Genomic DNA, 4,617 nt, shown 5'->3' with positions numbered 1-4,617 from the left:
CCATGGGACTTAAGAGCCTGATACGTATTAGTACGTCTTTGCGATCGCGCCCGCACACAGGCTGTGCGGGCGCGATCGCTGCCGGGTGTCAGCCGATTGTCGCAGCTGAGTCGATCGCAGCATTGCGGGGGCAAGGGGAGGTGATCGGGATACTCACCTCTCCTGCCGGCGTCCAGCGATGTCTGCCGCGGCTTCCTGGATGTTGCCATGACGACCCGATGTCGTCATGACAACATCTGGGTCACCAGACAGCAAGAAGATATTTTGGCATGCGCAGTGCATGACCAAAGTATCTTCTGCATTTGCAGCGCTGACAGCCTGTATAGCACAGGGCTGGTGCTCCATCCCTATGCTATACAGGCGATCAGAATAAAAAAAGTGAAAGCCCATAGTGGGACAAAGAATAAAAGTAAAAAAAGTGTCAGAAAGTGAAGAAAAAAAAAATAATCCACCAAAAATAAAAATATAATGTACCCATCAATAAATATTATTATGAAAAAAAAACAATAACAGTACACATATTTGGTATCGCCGCGTCCGGAATGACCTGACCTATAAAATTGTCCCACTAGTTAGCCCCTTCAGTGAACATGGTAAAAAAAAAATGAAGCAAAAAACAATGCTTTATCTTCATACCGCCAAACAAAAAATGGAATAACACGCAATCAAAAAGACGAATATAAATAATAATGATACCACTGAAAACGTCATCTTGTCCCGCAAAAAACAAGCCGCCATACAGCTCCATCAGCCTAAAAATAAAAAAGTTATAGCTCTCAGAATAAAGCGATGCAAAAAAATTATTTTTTCTATAAAATAGCTTTTATTGTGTAAAAGCGCCAAAACATAGAAAATCGATATAAATGTGGTACCAATGTAAACGTACTGACCCGAAGAATAAAGCTACCTTATCAATTTTACCACACGCAGAACAGCATCAAAAAAAAAAAAACAATTCCTGAATTGTTGGTTTTTGTTTATTCTGCCTCCCAAAAATCGGAATAGAGAGTGATCAAAATATGTCACGTGCCTGAAAATGGCACCAATAAAAACGTCAACTCATCCCGCAAAAAACAAGATGTCACATGACTCTGTCAACCAAAGTATGGAAAAATTATAGGTCTCAAAATATAGCGATGCAAAACTAGATTTTACAAAAAATGCGTCTTTTAGTGTGTGACAGCTGTCAATCATAAAAACCCGATATGATTCTGATATCGCTGTAAACACACTGACTCGAAGAATAAAGTTGTCTAAACGGCGTAAAATATAGACTCTAGGGTTAGGGTTGTGGTAGGGTTAGGGTTAGGGTTGGGCTTGGCCTGAGAGGATCAGATCCGCCCCTATCACTGGGCAAGAAGCCAAAAGCACAAAATAAAAAGAGAAATCCTACTTCTTCCTTCAGGAGGACCCGGAGTGGGCAAACCCAACACATGAGACACCGGGCTAGAGGCCAACCACGACACAAGCTTTAAAGGGAATCTGTCACCCCCTAGGACTTATCAGACCTCTAATATGGGCATAAAGGTTATAGAAATGTAAATCTATACATACTTCTATGGCCCATATTAGAGGTCTGCTTGCTTTGAAATATCCTGGCTCCGGCCTTCCCTCGCTCTGGCTCTGGCCTGCCTTTGCCCTGGCTCTGTCCTGCTCTTTCTCTGACTCTGGCCTTCTCTCGTACTGGCTCTGGCTTACTCTCGCCTTGGCTCTGGCCTGCTCTCGCTCTGGCTCCGGCCTGCTCTCGCTCTGGCTCTGGCCTGCCCTTGCCTTGGCTTCGGCCTGCTCTCGTCCTGAATCTGGCCTGCTCTCGTTTTGGCTCTGGCCTGCCCTCGCCTTGGCTCCGGCCTGCTCTCGCTCTGGCTCCAGCCTGCTCTCGCTCTGGCCTGCCCTTGCCTTGGCTTCGGCCTGCTCTCGCCCTGAACCTGGCCTGCTCTCGTTTTGGCTCTGGCCTGCCCTCGCTCTGGCTCCGGCCTGCCCTCGCCCTGGCTCCGGCCTGCTCTCGTTCTGGCTCTGGCCTGCTCTCGCTCTGGCTCTGGCCTGCCCTCACCTTGGCTCCGGCCTGCCCTCGCCCTGGCTCCGGCCTGCCCTCGCCCTGGCTCCGGCCTGTTCTCGCTCTGGCTCCGGCTTGCTCTCTCTCTGGCTCCGGCCTGCCCTCGCTCTGGCTCCGGCCTGCCCTCGCCCTGGCTCCGGCCTGCTCTCACTCTGGCTCTGGCCTGCCCTCGCCCAGGCTCTGGCCTGCTCTGGCTCTGGCCTGCCCTCGCCCAGGCTCTGGGCTGCTCTGGCTCTGGCCTGCCCTCGCCCTGGTTCCAGCCTGCTCTGACTCTTGCCTTCCCCCACCCCGGCTCTGGCCTGCCCTCGCTCTGGCTCTGGCCTGCCCTCGACTTGGCTCCGGCCTGCTCTCGCTCTGGCCTGCCCTCGCCTTGGCTCCGACCTGCTCTCGCTCTGGCTCTGGCCTGCCCTCGCCTTGGCTCCGGCCTGTTCTCGCTCTGGCCTGCCCTCGCCTTGGCTCCGGCCTGCTCTCGCTCTGGCCTGCCCTCGCCCTGGCTCCTGCCTGCTCTCTCTCTGGCTCTGGCCTGCCCTTGCCCTGGCTCCGGCCTGCTCTCGCTCTGGCGCTGGCCTGCCCTGGCTCTGCCTCTGGCCTACCCTCGCCTTGGCTCCGGCCCTGCTCTAGCCTTGGCTCCGGCCTGCTCTCGCTCTAGCTTCGGACTGCTCTCGCCCTGGCTTCGGCCTGCCCTCGCCTTGTCTCCGGCCTGCTCTCGCTCTGGCCTGCCCTGGCTCTGCCTCTGACCTGCCCTCTCCTTGGCTCCGGCCTGCCCTCTCCTTGGTCCGTCCGGCCTGCCCTCTCCTTGGCTCCGGCCTGCTCTCGCTCTGACTCTGGTCTGCCCTCGCCTTGGCTCCGGCCTGCCCTCGCCTTGGCTCCGGCCTGCTCTCGCCTTGGCTCCGGCCTGCTCTCGCTCTGGCTCCGGCCTGCCCTCGCCCTGGCTCCGGCCTGCCCTTGCTCTGGCTCTGGGCAGCCCTCACCTTGGCTCCGGCCAGCCCTCACCTTGGCTCCGGCCAGCTCCTGCTCTAACTCCGGCATGCCCTCACCTTGGCTCCGGCCTGCTCTCGCCCTGGCTCCGGCCTGCCCTCGCCCTGGCTCCGGCATGCCCTTACCCTGGCTCCGGCCTGATCTCGCTCTGGCTCTTGCCTGCTCTTGCTCTGGCTCTGGTCTGCCCTCGCCTTGGCTCCGGCCTCCTCTCGCTCTGACTCTGGTCTGCCGTCGCCCTGGCTCCAGCCTGCTCTAGCTCTGGCTCAGGCCTGCTCGCTCTGGCTCTGGCCTGCCCTTGCCTTGGCTCTGGACTGCTCTCGCTTTGGCTCTGGCCTGCTTTCGCTCTGGCCTTCCCTCGCCTTGGCTCTGGCCTGCTCGTGCCCTGGCTCCGGCCTGCTCTTGCCCTGGCTCCGGCCTGCTCTGGCTCTGGCTGTCCTCGCTCTGGCTCCGGCCTGCTCTCGCTCTGGCTCCGTCCTGCTCTCGCTCTGGCTCTGGCCTGCCCTCGCCCTGGCTCCGGCCTGCTCTCTTTTTGGCTCTGGCCTGCCCTCGCCCTGGCTCCGGCCTACTCTGGCTCTGGCCTGCTCTTGCTCTGGCTCTGGCTTCGCCCTGGCTCCTTCCGGCCTGTTTTCGCCCTGGTTCCGGCCTGCCCTTGCCTTGACTCCGGCCTTCTCTCGCTCTGGCACTGGCCTGCCCTTGCCTTGGCTCTGGCCCACTCTCGCTCTGGCCTGCCCTCGACCTGGCTCCGGTCTGCTCTCGTTCTGGCTCTGGCCTGCTCTCGCTCTGGCTCTGGCGTGCCCTCGCCTTGGCTCCGGCCTGCTCCCGCTCTGACTCTGGCCTGCCCTCGCCCTGGCTTCGGCCTGCTTTGGATCTGGCTCTGGCCTGCCCTCTCCTTGGCTCCGGCCTGCTCTCGCCCTGGCTCCGGCCTGCTCTCGCCCTGGCTCTGGCCTGCTCTCGCTCTGGCTCCGGCCTGCTGTCGCTCTGGCTCTGACCTGCCCTCGCCTTGGCTACGGCCTGCTCTCGCCTTGGCTCCGGCCTGCTCTTGCTTTGGCTCCAGCCTGCCCTCGCCCTGGCTACGGCCTGCCCTTGCTCTGGCTCCAGCCAGCCCTCACCTTGGCTCTGGCCTGCTCTCGCCCTGGCTCCGCCTGCTCTTGCTCTAGCTCTCGCCTGCCCTCATCCTGGTTCCGGCCTGCTCTCGCCCTTGCTCTTGCTTGCTTTGGCTCTGGCTCTTGCTTGTTCTCTCCTTGCCTCCGGCCTCCTCTCGCACTGGCTCCGGCCTGCCCTCGTCCTGGCTCTGGCCTGCTCTCGCTCTGGCTCTGGCCTGCTATCTCTCTGGCTCCTGCCTGCCCTCGCCTTAGCTCCTGCCTGTTCTCGCCCTGGATACGACCTAGAGCCTTGGCACCGGCCTGCTCTCGCTCTGGTTCCAGCCTGCCCTTACCTTGGCTCATGCCTGCTCTCTATCTGGCCTGCCCTCAACTTGACTCCGGCCTGCTCTTGCTCTGGCTCCGGCCTGCCCTCGCTTTGGCTCTGGCCTGCCCTCGCCTTGGCTCCAGTGTGCTATATCGCTCTGGCTCCAGCCTGCCATCGCC

This window comes from Phyllobates terribilis, unplaced genomic scaffold (assembly GCF_046119375.1).
Source record: "Phyllobates terribilis strain yellow unplaced genomic scaffold, ASM4611937v1 Scaffold_103__1_contigs__length_5881359, whole genome shotgun sequence".
NCBI lineage: Eukaryota > Metazoa > Chordata > Amphibia > Anura > Dendrobatidae > Phyllobates > Phyllobates terribilis.
The sequence above is the reverse complement of the archived record's forward strand: the minus strand, read 5'-3'. Positions refer to the sequence as shown.